This window comes from Myotis myotis, unplaced genomic scaffold (assembly GCF_014108235.1).
Source record: "Myotis myotis isolate mMyoMyo1 unplaced genomic scaffold, mMyoMyo1.p scaffold_m19_p_17, whole genome shotgun sequence".
Taxonomy (NCBI): domain Eukaryota; kingdom Metazoa; phylum Chordata; class Mammalia; order Chiroptera; family Vespertilionidae; genus Myotis; species Myotis myotis.
Window position 1 is genome coordinate 42,301,919 of NW_023416321.1, and position 22,447 is coordinate 42,324,365.

General features: G+C 45.1%; 1 long non-coding RNA gene across 1 annotated transcript; it reads left to right on the top strand.

Moving 5' to 3' along the window:
- The first annotated feature begins 12,440 nt into the window (after positions 1–12,440).
- LOC118672049 lies at positions 12,441–17,025 on the top strand. The gene is made up of 3 exons (XR_004972963.1): positions 12,441–13,479; positions 14,988–15,208; positions 16,661–17,025. It is a non-coding gene; the product is annotated as an uncharacterized LOC118672049 (long non-coding RNA).
- Positions 17,026–22,447: the final 5,422 nt, after the last annotated feature.

Sequence of the window (22,447 nt, forward strand, 5' to 3'; positions counted from 1 at the left end):
GGCAACCAGTCATCCCCATTCCATCTCTATGGATTTGCCTCTCCCGGACATTTCATAAAACAGAATCATGCAGTATGTGGTCTTTCACGACTGGCTTCTTTCACTTAACATAGTGTTCTCTAGGTTCATCTGTGTTGCATCATGTATTAGTACTTCATTCCCTTTTGTTGTTGAATAGCATTCCATTATTTGTATATACATATCACAGTCTGTTTATCCATTTATCTGTTGATGGGAACTTGGGTTGCCTCTACCTTTTGGCTATTGTGAATAATGCTTCTATGAACATTGGTATGAAAGTCTCTGTTTGAGTCTCTATTTTCAAGTCTATTGGATGTACACCTAAGAGTGGAATTGCTGGATCATATGCTAATTCTGCGTTTAACTTTTTGAGGATCTGCCAAACTGGTTCCCACAGCAGCTGCACCATTTTACATCCCCACCAGCAATGCACGAGGTGCCAATTTTCCTGCATCCTTTCCAACACTTGTTATTTTTGATTCTAGGCATCCTAGTGGGTGTGAAGTGGTATCACATTGTAGTTTTGATTTGCATTTCCCTGATGGCTAGTGGTGTTGAACATCTTTTCATGTGCTTATTGGCCATTTATATATCTTCTTTGGGGAAATGCCTATTAAAATCCTTCGCACATTTTTAAAATTGGATTCATCTCTCATCTCAATTGAGTTATGCTCTTTGTGTGATATCTAAGAACCAGAATTCTGCTATCTGTTTTAGCATTAATATACTAGTAAGTGGCATCTATCCTCAAGGTAGTTGCTGGAACACCCACCAACACCTCTGCATTCTGAGCAGGAAGAAAAAAAGGTAAGGGAGTCATTCCTCTTTAAATAACTTCCCTAGAAATCAATTTTAAAAACTTGGGGTTACAACTCTGGCTACTTCTATGGTAGGGAGGCTGAGCACATTAACATTCCTGTCATTTGGGGGTTGTGACAGTAAGCTAAGTGTGTAGACGTGATAGCCACTGGTTGTGGTGGAGAGTGGCAGTTGCCCATCTAATAGTCATCCTTTTTAAAATATATTTTTTTATTGATTTCAGAGAGGAAGGGAGAGGGAGAGAGAGATAGAAACATCAATGATGACAGAGAATCATTGATCGGCTGCCTCCTGCACACCCCACACTGAGGATCAAGCCTGCAACCTGAGCATGTGCCCTGACTGGGAATTGAACAGTGACCTCCTGGTTCATAAGTCGACACTCAACCACTGAGCCACGCCGGCTGGGCCAATATTCATTCTTTAGGATCCTTCGTGGCCAGTAGGCTTGTGGGATCATGAGCCCAGTGTTGCCAGAGCTTCCAAGGTTTAGAAGCTTGAGTTCTGCATTTTATACATGCCCGCCAGATTTTTCAGTGCTGGCAACCCACCAATGAAAATATTTAGCCTTGCCTGGGCCAAGCACAGTACACCTGTGGCCTACATTCCGTCTCTGTGCTGCTTGTTGGCAACTTCTGCTTTCAGGTGAACATCCGAGCCCTTTACACACCTGGAGGCCACGGGAGCAGTATTTCAGTTCCTCCGCGTGGCTCAGAGCCGGCGGGGGAAGTCACAGGCGGGGGAAGTCACGAGGAAGGAAATTTGGGCTCAACTTGAGGGAGAACTCTATCCGCAGAGCTGTCAGAAACAGAAGGGCTGTTCGGGAGGTAGGAAGTTCCCCGTCCCTGGAGGTGTTGGAGCAGATGCTGGAGAACTGCTTGGCAATGACGTCTAAGGTCTCCCAATCCCAGAAGTCTCTGAGGCGGTAAGAGAACTACCGTGCTGACTACTGCTGCTGAGATGACTTGCTGAAAGGAGACCCTGTAGGAGGTGAGAGAAAGGCGAGACGCCGAGCATCTGGATTGTTAGGGAGCTAGAAGCCCACAAGTTTCTGTGTCACCCCAACCCCCCAATGACAAAGCAATGGGAAATGGGATACGCCCTCACTGAGATGACCTCTATTAAGTTTAGCCTATAGGGACAGCAAAGATTTCCTTCCTAAATATTCACAAGCATGATTTGATTTCTCTTTACTCCTGGCATAAGAGTACACAGCAGAGATGTGACCTTTCTTACGGAGGGTGACTCAGGCTATTCAATTTACTTACTTATTCCCACTTTCAGGGCTTGCTTCATGGGCATGTGACCTGTGCAGGTGCATGGCGACCTACACTCAGAAGGACCCCATGTTTGGTTTAATGCTCTTTTGTCATCTACAAATTCTTCATCATTTTTGAACAAGGAGTTCCCCATTTTTATTTTGCACTGGGCCTTGCAAGTTAAGTAGCTGATCCCCAGACTGTATTACTCAAACTGTATTCAATGTCTAGGCATTAAGGACACAGAGCCACACCCAACATGCTCATAGTCCAGCTGGGCCAGGGAGGTGGGCGAAGCTGAGAGAGTAGCAACTACTTAGATAACTGCTATGTAGGACACTAAGTGTTTGCAAAGGGACAGCTAACCTAGACAGAGAAGTTAGGGGACAGAGAAGGCTATTCACGGGAATCAAAGTCTGAACTTCAATTGTTTTTGGAAACTCATTCTTCCATTATAAAAGAACTATAGAAAGGTACATAGCTGCTTACCTGGGGACTACATTTCCCAGCATCCCCAGCATTTAGCTGTGATCATATGACTAAGTTATTACCAATAGAATGAGTGGAAAAGATGTGGGCCAATTTGAGTCTGGACTTCAAAATATCCCAGTGTCACTATCACGACATGCATATGGTCGTGACCCAGCTTCAATCATGCAGATGACGAAAGGCCTGGAGGCTGCAGAGCAATGACTGGAAGGAACCTGGGTTTCTGAATAACCACTAGAGCAGAATTCCCCAGTCATCTGGACTGCTCATCTCAGAATTGTTACATGAGCAAAAAGCGCTGAATTCTGGGATGCCTTTGTTAGCCTACTCTACCCAATACAATGAGTAAACAGAAGTTAGCCCGTGACAAAAGGGAGAAAAGACAGACTCCAAAGCATTCAGTACGAGAGAAGATGACACATTCTGGGAGCTGGGAGTAGTTCAAGATGCCTGAAGTGATGGATGTGGGAGGGAGGGTGGTGTCTCTTAGTCAGCTCAGGTTGCTATAACAAAATACCTTAGACCAGGTGGCTTAAACAATAGGCACTTATGTGACACGGCTCTGGAGGATGGAAAGTCTAGGATAAGGTTCCTGGTGAGAGCTCTCTTTCCTGCTTGCAGATGCCACTTTCTCACTGTGTCCTCTCATGGCAGAGAGAGGAAGCTCTGGTCTCTCTTCCTCTTCTTAGAGGAGCACTAATCCCATCATGGGGCTCCTGACCTCATTGAACCCTAACCACCTTCCAAAGGCCCCACCTCCAAAAATAACCTCCACATATAAATTTTGGGGGTAGGATGGATACAAGCATTCAGTCTGTAACAGGGGGGAAGAAGGAAGACTGGGCCACATCTTGGGCCTTGTGTGAAGGCAAGGAGCTTGAATGTCATCTTGTCTGCTATGGGGAACCAAGCTGGGGAGCGACCAAATCAGATTGGCTTTTTGCTTTGTCAGTTTGCGTTGTAACCTGCAATTTTTTAAATTTATGAAGTGTTTCAGAAATACAATGAGCACTCAGGTACCCACCACCTAGCTTAATAAAAACATTACAAAGTCCCTGGTAATTATTCCTTTCTAGAGTGCATCTTCAGCTTAGTATTTTTTATTTTTTGAATTATTTTTTTAAAGGCCACCTAGATAGGGCAAGAATGGAGACAGGACATGTATTATTGAACATTTGGGTACCCTTAGCAGTGTGCCAGCTACTACAGTGTACACGTGGGAGAAACAGCCACAACTGGGTGGGAGAAAACCCAAAACCTGTGCATTTCCAGAATGAGGTGACTCCCTTCTGAGAACAGGTGTGGCGTGCTTGGAGGGCACTGTGTTTCTGGAGCACAGATACAAGGTGTAAGGGAACGTTTCATGGACTCTCCAGCCATTGCCTACTTCTGATTCAGGTGCAGCTAATTGGCACGGTCCAAAGAAATCTGAGATGTGTCTCCGGAAGGTTTTAAGGCTGTGAGAAGGACTTTGAAACATTTGAAGATACAGGTGGTGTTCCATATTTTCATCTGGGTAATGGCTGTGACCTTGGAAGAGCAAGGGGAGGATACAGGGAGTGAACAGCTGGTGATGTGGATGGCGTTGAAGAGGTTTTCATTTCCTCGGCAGGAGTTCAAGATACTCGGCCATGAGGTTACTGGCAAAGGACAGAGCCTGCCATAGAGACAGGGAAGAATGTGCTTGGCAGGATATTTCCCAAATAACATCAAAGGGCATTAGAAAGATTGTTATGGGATGCAGAGTGGACAGCTGTTGTTTTTTTTTTCTGCTCCACATTCATTTGCTATCTGCTTTTATCAGCCTCTTATCTTTGAAGGGAAACTATCCATCTTCTACTCACAGTCTATGTGACTAAAAAGGGTTGATGCCATCGTTTGGCTTCAGAAAGTCTATCAAAATCTCAATGACTGGTGCAGAGGTGGCCACATGACCCAATCTGGACCAATGAGAGCTGCGTCTAGGACTGGGCCCAAGTGACTTGGGAATGAAGAAAGGAAATGAAGTATATTTCCTTTCTCTACTAGAGAGGCTAAGTGGTAGATTATAAGCTTGGAGCTGCTGAATGCCGCCCTGAGAATGAAGCTGACACAGCAGAAAGCTGAGCCTAATGATGAAGAGAGAAAGATTTGTGAAAACATCAGAGCACCTGGATTTAGCCATGTCTAAAAGCTAACCCTACCCCTTGGACTTTTCAGTTATGGGAACCGGCATCCTCCTCCCTTGCCCCTTCCTCACTTGCTATCTCTCCGGTTTAGTGTAATTTGAGTTGATTTACTCCACTGATAGTCGAGGAGAAACTGGAAAGAAGCCTTTGCGATGGAGGCAGAAACAGGAGACAGTGCCGTTACCCTCCAGCTCAAATACAGACACCTGGACCAGAACCTTATTTATGGCCTTACATATCTACCTCCCAACACAAAGGGGGTAGGAATAGGAGAGGCAAGATTTTCATGTTACCGAAGGAAGAAAACTATAATGTTATAAGCATTACTGTCACTTGAAGGCGGTTCATAACTAGAAAGTGACCATGGAAGGACACACCTTGTTTAAAGATGCAAATTTAAAGAAATGGAGAATGGTGTGGCATCATCAGCCAAGAAGGTCTGTCCATCAGTGGACAGTGGAGAGCTTTCGGTCCCGAATAATGAGGAGAATCATAGCAATAAGGCTTCCCCCTCCCCCGCACCACCCGCCCCTGCCCGCCAGGCCAGAGGAAGTGTCCGAGGAGGCTTTCCTGATACAGATCACAAAGGCCATGAGTCTGGGTTTTCAGGGGGAATTCCACTCATCCAGACATCAGCTGAAATGCTCTTTTGCTAAAGTCTAGAACATCTGATAAACTATTAACTTTCTTTGCTAACAGCTTCTCATAACACCGAAGTGGCAATGGGAGAAGCTGTTATTTTATTTAAAAAAATAATTTTCCTCCGTAAATGTAAAAGAAGGACATCACTTTTGTGGAAAACTGGATAATATGAAGGTGCAACAGCAACCACTTATACATCTATTGCCCAGATATAAATTGGGTCTTGTATTGTGTGCCAGATGCTGGCTAAACCATTTAAGCTCCACAGCAATTTGAAGAGTTACATTCTAGTATGATACTCTTTTGGTAGATGAGGAGACTGAGGTTTAGCAAAGCAAAATATTAATATTAATAATAATAATGAAAATGATAAATCCCTGAGCCAGGTCAGTGTTATAGCTAGAATTTGAGCTCAGCCACCTAAATCCTGAACACCACACATTACATATTTTCTTCCACTCCTATAATTTCCTCACTTTATTGTATCTTTATCATTTTGTAGCTCGCTTTCCCCTCCCACCTGATATTCTAATCTGAGCATTTTCCCATTTTGTTAAAAACTCAGTTTTTGATTAAAAATGTGTACACATGTACAGTAGAGAGACTCATCGGAGAGGCGTCTGTGAACCCACCACATGGCTTTAGCAGTCATCATCTGATCTCCTCCAACTGATCCCTCCTCCATTTCTTTTTTTAAAGATATTTTTATTGATTTCAGAGAGGAAGGGAGAGGGAGAGAGAGATAGAAACATCAATGATGAGAGAGAATCATTGATCGGCTGCCTCCTGCATGCCCCACACTGGGGGTCCAGGCCGCAACCCAGGCATGTGCCCCAACTGGGAATCAAATTCCTGGTTCACAGGTCGAAGCTCAATCACTGAGCCAAACCGGCCGGGCATCTCCATTCTAAAGCAAACTGCAGACACTCTGCCATCCTATCTGTAAACATTTCAGTGTGCAATTTAAGTAATTCCTAAAGTTGTCAGATATCCAGTCTGTGCTCACATTTCCTCCATGTATACATTATTGTAAATGCTATTCTAAGTTCGGTTCTGAGGACACACCAGGAAGAATTGGTGGGTGGTGCGGGGTGATAGAAACCACGAGCTGAAGTCGCCTGTTGTGTTGGAGTTTGCAACAGGAAACGACCAAACAAAGATGCCCCCAAAGTTAGGAAACCAGATTTCCAAAAGTGTGGTAGAAGGAAAGATGTACAGCTCCATTGTCAAATCTGCATTGTCAAATGCGGTAGCACTACTATATGGCTATTTACATTTAAACAATTGAAATTTAATAGGTTGTAACAGTCATCCCTCAGTTGCACCGCCATCTGCCAAGTGCGTAGTAGCCAGACTAGTAGTAGTTTAGTGTGGTTTGCGGCTGTTATGTTGGGCAGTGCAGACATAGGACTTTTCTTTCACCGCAGAACATTCCATTGGGCAGCTGGTCCAGAGTCTAAGGAATAGTATTTACAAGGAGCAGATGCTAAACTATTAAAAAAATACCTGCATTTAGTCAAGGAAGATACCGGCCTGTGACAGGACTCCCGGCCATGACTGGCTTTTAGATGAAGCTCACCTTCTCAAAAACATTAAGACCCGCCCTCGTGTAGCTATGCCCTGCCCCCAACATTTAACGGCTAGGGTTCAGGATAGGAAGAAGGGGCCGTGCACAAATGAAAATGCTATACAAGAAATATGAATTTAGAAGGCATTGGGGGCCAGGGGTGTCTCTTTCATGAAGAGCACACCGAAACTCTGGCCGGTCCACTTTTTTATTCAGTTTTAGATACACATCTTGCCCTCAGTAAAGCATGGCAAACAGGTAGCAGACAGACCGTCTCAAAGGTCAATAAAGATAAACATCTACTTTGAGGCTATCAGGTCAGGAAATTGCTTTGAGCCACCGCTATCTCAACACGGAACTATCGGTACATAGCTTTAGCCCTACTAAAGCTCAACGTTCATCAGCCTTCAGAGTTCCTTGATGCACTCTCATGATAGTATTGACAATGGATGGCTTCCCACAATGCCCCTTCTCAAGTTTGCCAAGTGCCTGATCTTACTATGGGCACACCCACCATGTGCGACAGCAGAGCTGTGCACATGGAGATTCACGATCAGCCAACATTGTTCCCTCAGCCTCTTGCCCTTGGACTTGGCTACTGTGGTGCCAAGCGGCATCCCTGGGGACAGGTCATTCCAGGTCCCTGGCCCTGGGAGAGCTGGTGCTTCTGCTGGAAGAAGTGGCCAAGCGGCGATGCCCCCCTTCTGATGTCCTTTCCAAGGTCCAGACTAACAAGCAAGACAGCGGTGGTGGCCCCAGACCAGGTGAGTGCCAAGGCCAGAGCGCCCCTGGAGGCTGTGGCCAAGGAAAGGACCACCAAGGACAATCTCAAGGACAGCCATCTAAAGGAAGAAGCCCGCATCCCTCTTCAACAGAACAGCTGAAGCCAAATCCCACGTATCACTGGCTATACCCTGTACCTGCGGGAAGTGGGAGAGAGAAGCTCCTGGTGTTTGCACACCACAAGGTGGTTCTGGATGCAGTTACTGAAGAGCTTAAGAAGCAGGCGCCGCACATCTGCATCCATGGCTGCACCTCCTGGCCGACCCAGAGGGCCTGTGCCAGCAGGTCCAGCTACCGAAAGGCCCGCAGCAGCCATGTGTCCATCACCTTCCCCTTGGCCCACCTGGTGGTGTTCGCTGAGATCTTCGGGAGCCCAGTGGTGCTGATACGGGGGTGCTGAGGACAGGTGCACCACATGGGACAGCCAAGCTCCGTGGGCATCCACTGCCTGGTGGCAAGAGGCACGACTGCTCACTGCCTTTGGCCCTGATCCAAGAGAAGGTTACAGTTCTGGGGGAGCTAGGATTCTGAGCCCAGTTTTTCCGAAATGACAAGCCACTGATTACATCTCCAAGGCCCCAAAGCAGCAGCAGGTCTAGGACCTAGTCCAGATGGTCCTTGTGGAGGACGGAAGTGATCAGGAGCTCCTGGAGGCAGGGACCTTTGTCCCAGGAAGTGCTTCAGGAGCATCTGCCAGTGTCCCAGCACCCAGGAGACTCGCTGACCGAAGCGCATCCACCCAGTCCCGTGAAGAGAAGGAGATTGGAATTTTTGGATACTGAGACAGCTTTACCTGTCCCCTGTGAAAGGGACAAAAAGCATTTAAACGTCATGGAATTCGCCCAGCTGGGTGGCTCAGTTGGTTGGGGCATTGTCCCGTGCACCCAAGGGTCTTGGGTTCAATCCCCTGACAGGGCATGTGCGGGAGGCAACCCCTCGATGTCTCTCTCTCTCTCTCTCTCTCTCTCCCTCTCTCTCTCTCTCTCTCTTTCTCTCTCTCTTCTCCCCCCCCCCCCCCCCCCCGTCTCTCAAAACAATAAACATATCCTTGAGTGAGGATTTAAAAATCATGGAATTCATTAAAATAAAATGGACCTTTTTTTAAAAACCTGCATTTACAATGTGGGAGGTCTTGAAGTAGTGCAAGGTGCCTGCATGGGAGACCGCCAGCTTAACCTTCAAGAGGAAGGAGAATACGGGCCTCAGGCCTCGTTGCTCCATTGCACAGACCCCACTCAGCCATGTGCCCAGAGCGGCTCTACTTTAGTTTTATAACTTCCTTCCTTTTCTCCACCCATCTCCCCATTTATGCTCAGCAGTGGAAAAACTGAAGGTAGCGCAAACGTATAAATATAATCTGTGTCCAGCCATTTCCAGGTTAAAATAGTTTCATTTCGAGGAAACATTCCATCCCATTCAGACATTGTTATTTTCTGCCAGAGTCTGGTTCAGAAGCCCCAGCCCTGGGCTTGAAAAGGAGAAGACCCACTGTCTATTGATGCCCCTCCCTTCCTGCTTGCAGCTCCCTGCTTGCTCCGAGAGTCCCTCCCCTGTGGGAGGAGGAGAAGGAGGCCCCCTGCCCTATTTGACCAGCTCTCAGTGTCCTGCGATAGCCACGCACTTGGCTGGACCCACCTATGTGGAGCCCTAGGTCGGATTTGGCTGCGATGCCATACTTGGTATAGAGGTGATGGCCCAGGCAGCGTGCCTGCCTCTGTCCAAGGTCCTAGGCTGGGTGGGACCCCCAGAGGCAGGTGGTCAAGCTCTCAGAGCCTCAGCCACTCCACCCCCAGCAGGACGCACGGTGAACTGGGATGGCTTTCCTGGGTCAGCCTGCCTTTACCCCGGATGATGGGACTTTCCTGGGCCTCCTCCTATGAAATCCCAGGGACGAGCCACCACCCACTCTGTGCCCAGGTGTGCCACTTCACAACAGTTCACAACAGTACCTGTTGCCCCCCCCCCCCCCCCATGGCTTGCCAACTGCCAGGAACTCCAGGAAGGAAGGGGGTACATACCCCAGGTTCTGGAGTCACTTTTCTACCTGACAGGTATTTCCTTGGAATCTCCCACTTGGGGAGACCAATCAGGAGGTCCATATTGCATGGAAAGGGGGGATGGTTAAAGACATACTCACTTCATAAGGAGCTCTGCTCCCTCTCAGAGATGTCCTCTTGTTCCCCTTTGTCCCCCTGCCCTTTCCTTACCTCTTCCTCATGCTAAAAGCCATAACCCAGTTTAGAAAAGTGTATGAGTTACCTATTGCAGCAGATCCAGTTACCCCAGAACTTAGCAGCTTGAAACAAACTGTTACTCTCTCACCCAGTTTCTGAGGGTCAGAATCAAGGTGTGGCCTCACTGGGAGGTTCTGGCTCCAGGTCTCACATGGTTTCAGTCGGGATCTCAGCTGGGCTGCATCATCCGAAGATCCGACGGGCTGGAGGCGCTACGTCCAGGATGGTGCACCCACGTGCCTGTTGGCAAGAGGCTTTCGTTCCTTGCTACCTGGGCCTCTTCATAGGGCCCACAACCTGGCAGCTGGCTCTCCCCAGAGCAACTGATCCAAAAATGAAGAACGATCAAGATGGAAGTGTCTCTGATAACCTAATCTCAGAAGCGACATACCCCCTCTTCTGTCATATTATGTTGGTGTCACAGACCAACTGTTCTGAAATGTGGGATAAGAATCCCAGGAGGCAAGGATCCCAGGGGTGGATGGAGGCTGGCTGTCGTGATGAGGCTCCTGGATTGTGGGGCTCTGGCTGGGAATCAAGTTCTCTTTCAACTTAATCTTTTAGAATTTAGCCAAGCCATTTTCACCATGCATGAAAATTCTCAGGCAAGACCCAGGAAGTATCTTTGCTGCAATTGCTGTCCATACACCTACTTATAAAATTACATTTTGTCTTTATTACACAAGTAACATGTATTAATTACAGAAAAGGAAAAACACAGACAAGTGAAAAGGAGATAAAAATCATCTTATGTCCACCATTCAAAAGTAAGCTGTGACATTACTGTTTTATAAAAAAATCTCTGAATGTTTACTTTTCCAGAACTTTCTCTGCTCACTCATGCTTTTAACAGTTATTTTTGAACATCTATTATGTGTCAGCAATTCTACTTCCAAGAATTTACTTAGGGAAATATTCAAGACCATGCACAAAGAATTAGCTGCAATGAATTTAATCCAACACATTACCCAATAACCTTGATGTTGTTTTAGATTTGTCTTTATTTTTGATTTAGAAATCTTTTTCTTTATGGTTTCTGATTCCAGAAGTTCTTATCCTCTCCTAAGATTACATAAATTAATATTTAAGCAGCGGGATTTAAAAATTGTTTCTATTTTTTATGCATTATAATCAGAAAATTATGGCCTTTCAGCATCCTCCATAGCTTCATTTTTCCCTCTTCTTTTTCTTTTTTTTTTTTTTTTAAATTATTTTTTTTTTATTTTTCACAGAGAGGAAGGGAGAGAGACAGAAAGCTAGGAACATCGATGAGAGAGAAACACCGACCAGCTGCCTCCTGCACATCTCCCACTGGGGATGTGCCCACCACCCAGGCACATGCCCTTGACCGGAATCGAACCCGGGACCCTTCAGTCCGCAGGCCGACGCTCTATCCACTGAGCCAAACCGGCCCCGGCCCCTCTTCTTTTTTTGTTCCTTGTTCTTTTTCTCTGAATTTTGGATGAATTTTTCAGATTGGCTCATACACCTAAATCTTCACTTGATTATTATTTCTTTTTAACGACTAGTTCATTGATTTTTCGAGAGAGGGGAAAGGAGAGGGAGAGAGAGAAACATCATCGATGTGAGAGCAGAACATGGATCAGCTGCCTCCTGCATGCTCTCCACAGGGATCAAGCCCCAAACCTGGGCATGTGCCCTTGGCCGGCAACCTCCTGGTGCACGGATGACGCCCAAACAACTGAGCCACACCGGGCAGGGCAATCTCTACTTTTTTATTTAATTTTTTTAAAAATATTTAATTACATAATTAAAGCATACGAAAAACATTAATAACATATGGGTAAGATATAAACAACCACCACTAGTTTAGGAAGTCAAGCAACACCAATATCTAGGCTACCTCCTCCTCCCTGTTAACCACTATCCTGAAGGTTGTGCTTTCCATTCCCTGCATTTCTTGGTAGTCTTACAACAAACGACGTGTTCTTATACGATGCCTTTGTCTAGTTATGCAATTTCCCCGTATGTGAATGCAATCGAGTGGCATCGCTCCTGTGGATTTCTCCTCCTCCCTCCCCAACATGATGCTTGTGAAATTCATTCATATTGATGGGTGTGGTTGCAATGCATTTTCATTGTGCTGTAGTATTTCCTTGTGTTAATGCACCACATTGCATTCTGCCTTTGGACAATGGAAATTTCTGGGTTCTCCAAATTACACACAATGTGCTGTGTACCTTCTAGTGGATGTCACCCACACAGGGCACACACACAGCGATGTCTCTACGTCGTTCCCAAACTTGGCTGCACATTGGAGTCACGCAGGGATCTTTAAAAACTATTGATGGGTGGGTCCCGCCCCTGAGACATTCTGATTTAATTGGTACAGGGTCTGACTTGGGTGTCTGGGCTTTAGAAAGTAGGTCATTCTAATGTTCAACAACATTTGCAGTCATTGTCCTAGAGTATGTGGAGTGGGAGTGGCTTTGTGGGTCTTTAATTGTACTGGATGTTGTTGAATTGTTCCCCATAAGGAATGTGCAAGCGTTCCAGATGCTTATTGCTTCAGATCTTCAGCGATATATGGTATTGTCTGATTCAATTTGTTGTGTAACATCGGTTCTCCTGTTTGTGAAGGGAGTTGTGAATTTTAATCTGCTTTTGCTGTTAGTCTCCCTCCGCTCCTCCTTTATCACCCTTTTAAAGCCGCCTTTATTCATCTCAGCTGTTGCTTTTTCTCCTGAGTCTGTTTTCTCCTTATGATTTTATATTTCAGAAAGGCCCCATGTTCTTGTACCCTGTATACATGAAAAAATTTCCTGACATCATCCTACATACCCAGCAATGGATGCTTATCCATGGTTTGCTCTTTCTCTAAGTCCTCTAATCAGGCATCTATTTTTTCCTCCCTTCTGTATTTTTTTGTAGATTTCATGCCAGTTTTGTTCTCTTAATTTGCTCTTGAACAAAACATGGTCTGATGCTTGTTGAGGTAAAAGGCAAATTGCCTGCCATCTCATAGGGGCAGAATTCTATTTCCTTCCTTGTCTACAGCGGAACTGAGGCTGCATAAGCACAGGCCCTGGTCCACTTCCTTGATTAAAACCCATTTTCACTTGCGATTTCACTGCTCTGGGAGTGGCATCTTCCTCTCGCTCCCTGCATAGGCTTTGGGGAGGGGTCAGATTGAACCCATTCAATACAAAGTCCGCCTGAATTAACCGCTGGGGCAGGAGAACATTAAAGCATCAGCGGCCTTTTCCAAAAAATGGGGATGATAATGGCTGAGGATTAATTACACAGAAAGGGCTCAGCATAATGCTAGACAGATGGCAAGTATTTAATAAGTGGTAGCTGCCATCATTATTATTTCATTATTGGTATGTTATTCGTATACTGTATGCTTGTGTGTGTTATGCCCAGATTTCAAGATTCCCAAGAGCCCACCAGGGAGCCAGTGAGTCCGATGCAAAAGCAAAGAGTCCTTCATTTCAAACTAGTTCGGCTCCCCGACCACACTCACCGATGCAACGGTAAGCCCAGTGTCAGAGAGCGCGAGGCCTGATGGGACTGTGGGTTTTATAGGGGGGTGGAGTAAGGGCAGGAGAGGGGACTGTGGGCCCCGCCGATTGGCCAGGCGCGAGTCGGTGTCTCATTACACAGGATGTGGTCGTAGTGATGGCGTGCACTTCCCTTGATTATCATTGGCTAGTCCAGAGAAATCTTGGGTGTGGCTAGCAGAGGCTTCTTCCGGGAAGAAGCCCTGCCGAGAACATGGCTCTGTCCAAAAATGGAGGACCCAGGGCAAGATGGAGGGCACAGTCCTAGCCCCCCTCCCCAGGGTGAGCTGAGCCCAGGCTCCAGGGTCCAGTCTGGTTGCCGGGGGTCCAGCAGATTGGCCAGTTCCAGCCCAGACAGGAAGTCCATGTCCTCCGTCTCATCCCCGGCAATCTCCTCCTTAGGCAACCTGGTGGCCCCTGCTCCTGGGAGGTCACCATATTGATGCTGAACTTAGTGCGGACACCCGATCAGCATAGCGCACTACAGCCCAGAACTCCTGGGCTCAAGCGATCCTCCAGCCTCAGCCTCCCGAGTAGCTGGGACTACAGGCGTGCACCACCGCGCCCGGCCCACGTAGGCCCCGCGATGACTCGCCCTTTCACGTGTGTGTTAGAGACACGTAGTTTTATTATTATTCACCCCACTGAAATGTAATGAAGGTAGGGGTTTTGGTCTAATTTGTTCATCCCTTTATCCTTAGCAGCTAGAACAATGTATGACAAATGGTAGACACACAAGAAATATTTGTTGGATGAATGCATTTTTGAGAATTTGAAGAGGCTATAGTTGGGATTGCTCACCATGTGCCATTTTGAATCAGAAGTTGGCAGTGTAATTTACAATAGCAAACAATTTGAATCAACCTACGTGTCAAATAGCAGGGGTTATTTGAATAAATTACAGCACATCAGATGCTGGAATGCTGTGTCCTTATTACAAATCATATTGTGCAATACTTTTTGAGGGAGAAATGTTTATATTGTTGAAATGAAAAAAATGGTTTCAAAACAGTATGTGCAGTATAATCTCAAATACATAAAAAGTGTGAATGTAGAGAAGAACTGAAAGTAATATAGCAAAACATTCATATGATTGTGGTGGTAGGATTAAAGATGATGGTGAATTTGCTTCTTTGTATTTTCCAGATATGTTTATAATAAGCATATATTATTCTTGAAATAAGAAAGAGCCATAATTTTTAACAGACTTATACCAAAGATGAATTACGTGGCATACATCCCAGGGATGTAATACAAAAGTGCAAATCTAGAAGAGTAATGTCAGGAAGGCTAGCGCTAAAATGGTTTAGGGCTCAAAGGAAGTTTTAAAAGGCAAGGAATGGGTCCTTGATTAGCCTGCAAGCAACAGCAACTAACTCTGGCTGATTGAAGCTACAGGGTAGCTCACAGAACGGTCATTGGGCTGGATGACCAATGGCAGCAGCTCCCCAGTGAGAAACAATGCTCCAACCCCTTCACAGAACTGCCCGGCCTCCCCTGCGGACACCGGCCCAGCGCCACCTCTGCAGCCCCAGCAACCACAGCTCACCCCTGGCGACCACGATCATCACCTGAGTGGTTGCTCTCCTCAAAGTGTGGTCCGGAATCAGCAGCCTCAGCATTGCCTGGAAGGTGTTACAAATACTCACACCTCACCTCAGACCTACAGCGTCAGCCATTCACATTTCCACAAGACTCCAAGGTGATTATTAAGGGCATTAAGGTTTGAAAAGCACTGCTCCAGCATCGCGGGCGAGGCTTTGCATTCAGGGCCCAAGAGGAATGCATCTGGTTGGCAGATCCTAGGTGATGTGTGTCCACATCCTTGTGGCAGGAGAGCTGGGAAACAGGTGTCAGCCATGTCAACTCTGCTTTGTACCAAGACTTATGGGGTGAGGCGTTCTCAAGACATAGAGAAAGGGTCCAAATGCTGACCCACTAAAAGGTAGGACTGGTGCCTACAGCCTATCCAATGTTTGGAGCAATCGGAGACGCAGGGATAAGGTTACTGCATCAAAAGGTGACCACGTGGACAGCAGTGTTACTTGATAAATATTTTGCTCTGGTCTTTGTCAGAACCAAGAGCCAATCTTCAAAATGAAAAACGCACAACAAATTGTTTAAAAATAAATCACAAACAAAAGTATTAGGAAAGAGAAAGAGGTTCTGGCCAATTCAACCACTGTTTCCATTCTGACTAAGTAACTTTAAACGTACAAATATAATATTTAAATAATTTAGATAAAGACGTAGAAGACTATCTTTTTATCATGGAGGCAGTGAAGATTTTTAAAAATCAAATACAAAGGGCATAAACTGTAATAGAAAAAAAATGGTGAATTTAATTATATTAAATGTTAAACCTTTGTTATCAAAAAAAGCACCATAAATAAAGCAAAAAGACAAGCCAAAGTTTGGGAGAAGACATTTGTATTCGTATAACTAACAGGAGAGTATTGTCTAGAATATTTAAAAATTTTCTGTAAGTTAATAAGAAAGAGAAAAACAACCAATAGAAAAATGTCCCCCAAACATTTTTTAGTTATCGGTTGCTGCATACAAATTACCCCAAACTTAGAAGTTTAAAACAGCAAACATTTATTATCTTTAGAGTCAGGAATTCAGTAGCTTGCTATCAGGGTAGTCCTCGCACTCAAGATGTCCCCGAGGCTGCACTCATCTGTATTCACTTCCAGATGTGGCTGTTTTCCGGAGGCCTCTATTTCTTGCTGGCTGTCGGCAGGAGGCCCCGGTTTCTGGCCACGTGGGCTTCCTGTAGGGCTGCTCACAGCATCCAGTTGGTTTTCCCCAGGCCAAGTGATCCAGGAGAAAGAGAAAAATCAAGCTAGAAGCTGCATTGTCTTTGATTACCTAATCTCAGAAGTGACATATCATTTCTTCCGCCTATTCCATCAGCCTCAGAGACCCCTCTCCCTTCCCCTGTACAGTGTGGGAGGGGACGCCACCAGGTACAAACAGCAGGATGCAGAGATTACTGGGTGCTGTCTGGGAAGCTGGCTACCACAGATATGAATACACAACTCATAGAGGAAGAAACTCAAAATAACCAATGAACTTAGGAAAAGATGCCCAGTGTCATTAATATCCAGGGAAATATAAGTTTAAATATTGAGGGACCATTTTATACCCCAAGGTTTGGCAACTGTTCGTCAGCGTGACAATCCCAAAAGCCGGTGAGGATGTGGGGAAAAGGAGTTCACACGGTGCTGGAGGGAGACACACGGAAACTAGCTGCCTTGTAGAGCAGTTGGTTCCCTGAAGTTGAAGACGCTCAGACCCTGTGGCGAAGCAGCTCCGCTACCTGACTGCCTTGGAGGGACTCTCGATGGGCACCAGGGACTGTGCTCAAGGACATTCTTCGCAATGATCTTTGTGGAAATAGTCTAATTGTCCTTCAGCCAGGACTCTTTTGTTTGTAAATGGGAGGTTATAAAGCCGTTAAAATGAATAAATTATATCTATATATATCAATATGGATCCACTACAAAAAACAGTATTGAGGAGTCTTTGGAAGATGCATATATGTAATGCTACTTATGTAAACATTTCAAATAAAAGTCAGTAATGTGCATTGTTTATGAATATATATAAGTGTGCTAAGAGTACAAAAATGCAAAGGAATTACATACTCTTTCTTATCAGGGTGGGAGGGGTATGGGAGTGGGACTTAACTATATTTGAGACATCTTATTGCAAAAAAAATCAAAAGATATCTGAGACAAATATGGAAAACTGCTAACATCTATTTCATCTTGGCAGTGGGCTCGTGGATACAAGGATAATATTGATAATTCTTCTCACTGACACACCCTAAATATTGACCAGCCAGAAAGGACACCGACTAGTGTGGGAGTTCCATCCTCAGTGCCAGCCACCACCTCATTAGTTGCTAGATTGTGGGTGGGTCCTTGAGCAGGTAACCTGCACCAGAGCTGTTAGGTGGGTGTGTAGATGACTACCTGCCTCTCAGGCTGAACACGCCTCGTCATGGCCATGGGCCCAGCTCTTGGCTCCATTCTCAACAATGTTATCTGTAATTTGAATGAAAACATAGCCGGGACATGAGTCAGATTTGCAGTGATGCAAAACCAGAATGAACGAGTAATTCCATACTCGACCGCATCTCAGACTCAAGCTCGTACTTGACTCTCAAGAGTCAAGACAGAGTCTCTCATGTAATAATCTCAAGAGGTGGAAAACAGACACTAGAGCCAATTAAATAAAATTGAGGAAGTATAGCTAAAAATCAATTATTCTACTGTAGGATGGAGACACCTGGCTAGGCAGGCTCTCATGTGAGAACTTCAAGTGCCTTAAACCCTTTTATAATCTGCCATTGGGAGTGTAAATTGGTTTCTGGAGGGTAATTTGGGGATAGATAATGAAAAGCGTCACAAGAAAACATATCTAGACATTATTAAATCATCATAGCCCTGTCCTGTGTGGCTCAGTTGGTTGGGCATTGTCCCAAACACTGAAAGGTCTCAGGTTCAATTCCTGGTCAGGACACATACTTAGGTTTTGGGTTCAATCCCCGATTGGGGTGCATACACAAGGCAACCAATCAATGTTTCTTTCTCACAATGATGTTTCTCTCACTCCCTCTCCCTTCCTCACTCTTTAAAATCAATTAAAAAAAAACATCATATATATTAAGTAAAATAAGTCAGACAGTGAAAGACAAAAACTGTATCATCTCACTTATATGTGGAATCTTAAAAAGCCAAACTCAGGAAAACAGAGTAGAGTGTTGTTTACCAGGGCCCGGGGGGTGGTGAAAAGGGGGAGATATTGGACAAAGGTACAATATAAGATTATAGTTATAAGATTAACACATTCTGTGAATCTAATGCATAGCACCATGATTATAGCTAGCGATACTGTGTTACATTCCTGAAAGATGCTAAGAGAGTAGGCCTTAAATGTCCACACCGTAAAAAAGAAGTGGTAATTACTAGTATGTGATGGGATGGAGGTGTTAGCTAATGTTATGGTGGTAATCATTTTGGAATATATAAATTTACCAAATCAATGAGCTGTACACCTTAAACTTACACAATGTTATATGTCATTATATTTCAATAAATCTGGAAAAAAGAGAAATATAGTACAAAAATGGGTATATAAGAATATTTATCAAAACATTGTTTATATTAGCAAAAACAAAACTGTAAAGGATCTATCCAGGGAATAGTTTAAATATAAAACATAAATTGGAATATTATATAACCAACAGGAAAGACAATATAAATAAGCATAGAAAATAGTTTGGAAGGTTTTACAAAAATATGTTTTAGTGATTATCACTGGGTGATGGGTTATGAGAGTTTTTAAAAAATCTGTTATTTATTTGTATTTCTAATTTACAAAGATAGTGTTGCTTATATGATGAAGAGGCAATGCATTTTAAATTAGTTTTAGTTGACAATACATCTAATATAATCCAACAATGTAATGTTCCTGCTAAAAAAAAGTATGGCTATTTATGTAATTAAGGAGTAAATTGAGAAAAATGAGCCCATTATACTCTTTGTTTTCCCCTGGGGAACACATTTTTAAAAATGTGTTTTTTTATTGTAGAGAGAGAGAAAAACGTTGATGAGAGAGAAACATTGATCAGCCACCACCAGCATGCACCCTCCGGGATCGAACATAAAACCCGGGTATGTGCCCTGACCAGAAATCTAACTGGTGACCCTTCAGGGTGCGGGAAAACATTCAACCAACTGAGCCAGACTGCCAGAGCTCTGGGGAACATATTTTCATTGTTCAGAGAACCCATGACGTTGACTGATTTGGAAATTATGTTCTACAAGTAACTGTTGAGATGTCACAGCTATTTATCCCAGAAAATAAATGACTAAGAGAAGGGATATTGTTCTCAAATGTTTGAATGTCCATCATATGGAGAACATTGGCTCCAAGTTGCTCCAGAAATCAGTTGCTCCAGAAAACAGAAAAGGAATAGAAGTTACATGAAAGAAGAGTTGAGTTTGCTGTGTGTCAGGACTTTCTAATAACTCGGGATTGTTACTAATGTCATAAATCAGTGGGGGTTTTCGGTTGCAATCAGACTCCACTTACCATAAGCAGAAAAAAATTATTGGAGATTTGGGGGAGTCTCAGAGAGATAAGGCTGGGGAGGAAGCAGGCTTGGAAAAAATGAAAGAAGCAGGAGATGTCTGGGATCCTAAATGGAAGAAAGAGCTCAGCAAGATGACACTATTGGAATAAATCACACCCCCTTCCTTTTAAAGGTCTTGGCACTACTACACCCAAGATCTAAAGGTCATGGACTGAGAGTTGGATGAGCCTAACTTGGCCAAGGGAAGGCAGGACATCCTCCGTGACAGTCCTTCTAAGACCTCATGCAATGGACAAGAGAGAGAGAGAAAGAGAGAGAGAGAGAGAGAGAGAATGGGAGAGGTCCATAAGAAAGAAGAATGAATCCTAGGGACAAAAACAACCAATGCAAATACATCATTCTACTAGGCCAACCATTTGCTTCATCACTGAAGGACTTTAAGCAGAGGCTGAATGGCCAATGACTGATAACTATCTGCTTAGACTGCTGTGTGTATGTGGGGGGAGGGGGGGCGAGGGGGATCCCTACATTGGATTGTGGTGGGAGTTGTGAACTAAGTGAGTTCTGTGGTCTCTCAGTAACCCAGCCGGCCCAATATTCTACCTCCAAGTCATACATGGGGTGTTTTGCAGCTGCAGCCAGTGGCAATTTTCATCCAAGAATGCTGAGGATGTACTTCTTAAAACTCCTCAGGGTCTTCTTCACCGTCTGACATGCTTTCCTTGCCCATCAATACTCAAACCTTTCCCGAACCTATATATTTTATTATACTCTGCCTCTTCTGGGTACTTAATTAGGTCCATCAGTTTAAGAAATCAAAAAGACCGTTCCCATGTAAATGAGTACTTCTGTTTCTCAGTCCCCTGAATTCTGCGCCTAAGCACTCACAGATGTTCCCCAACATCATGTCTTGGGGTTTGCTGAACGAGTCTACGTTTGCCCTCAAAACTTTTGTTTTTAAAATTGAGGGCAATTTTAAAAATTGCCCTGCTACTCACCCCTCCACCCCAGGGTTGCTGTCCTGTGGAAGGATCTCTCATGGGAAACAGTGGATCAAATGGCCATGCAGTGGAGTGACTCCATGGTTTCCTCCCACTGATCAGGGCATCACGTAGTTCGAACAAGACTCGGGTGAGTAGACAGACATGGAGAGTAAGGAGCCAACGAGGGAAGGAACCGATAGGGCAATCCCACCCCATGCCACTTGTGTAGTCAGGACTCCTAGTTATGATCACAGAAAATGACTCCGGCAGATTAAAGCAGAAAGAAATTGGAGGCTATTAGGTCGTCTACAGAATTCTCAGAAAGATTAGATAATCAGACGGAGCAAATAGACAGGAACAAAATGGGGCCTCGCAGTGAGAGGACAACAGAAAGCCTGCCACAGAACCAGCTCAGTAAAAACCAAAACAAAAACCCTGCTGCACTGTTCGATTCCAGAGGCCAGAGCTCACAGGACTGAGTCCTCGGGCCTGGACACTGGATCGGGGCTGGCACCGTCACCACTTGCTCCTCACTGTCACCTGAACCCACCCCTTTCCTCTTTACTCGCTTCGGTTCCCCTCCCCCCCCTCACGCAAAGCCTGGGAGTGTGTGCATCTGCCTGCCGGAGTCTGAGTCCCCGGCCGGCCTGAGATGCACAGGAGGCTGGGGAGGAGGATGGGGACTTCCTGCTCCCTAGTTAAGCAGGGCTCTTCCACCAAATACCAAAGCTCCACATTAGCTCTTGGTGTATTTTCCTAATCTAATTCTCTTAGCGTCCCATGAGCAGGTATTCCCCCATCGTACAGCTGAGTAAGCCGAGGTTCAGTAACTGGACTAACCTAAGGCCCTGCAGCGAGTGGATGAACCCTGGTCTCTCTCCTTATCTATTACATCCGATGGCTCTTATGTGCCAGGTGCTACATGTAGCCCTTGACACAACCACCCTATGAGCTAGGCATTTCACAAATTCCCATTTCATAAATGATGAATAGAAGTTTCCTCAGGGTTCTCAGCTCCTAAGTGATGGGAAGCAGGTAGCGTGACATCCGAGTTGGCCCTTCAACTGATACACTGTACTGGTTCTTGGGGAAAGAGAGAAGTTGGGCGAATCCTCCCTTTCTCATGTTTCAGTCTTTGCCAGGCAGGCCTTGGGCGGGCATGCCCAGTCACCCAGACACCCACCTCGGGCAACAAGACAGGAACCACACTGTCACCTAAGATGAAAAGCTTGGAGCATTCTCCGCTCCTGGTTTCTCACTCTACAGATGATGAGCTGCCAAGTCCTTTTTCACATGATTTCTCCTCCTCCCTCATGCCCGTTGCCACATCTCTGGTCCAATTTGCTTACTTTATGCCAGTAATCCTGCACTATCTTCTCACACCCAGTCTCCCCCTGGAGCCCATCTGCATGCTGGCAGCCAGGGCTTTGTGGTAGACATCATGGTTGACTCTCCAATATCATCCCGTCTCAGAGGATCGCTCTCAGCCAGCCATGGCTGACGCCCCTATTCTCAGACAGGGCCATGTGACCCAGCAAGACGTGAAATGGGGCATCTGTGGGGAGGGTGCTTTAGGATTTGATAAGGCCTGGATATATTTCTGGAACTGCCATCATTTTGCATCCACCCCAATTTTAAAGCAATTGTTGTTTGCAGAATGGAGATATGTAAAGGTCATGGATCTTCAGCAGGACAATTATACTGCCTACCCCTGAATATCCAGTTAAGTGAGATAATAAATGTCTTTATTGTTTAAGCCAGTTTTAATTTTTTGTGTTGTTGTTACTTGCAATGGAAAGCATTGCCACTGATAACCATTTAGTTGAAATACAAATCTAATCATTTCCCTCCT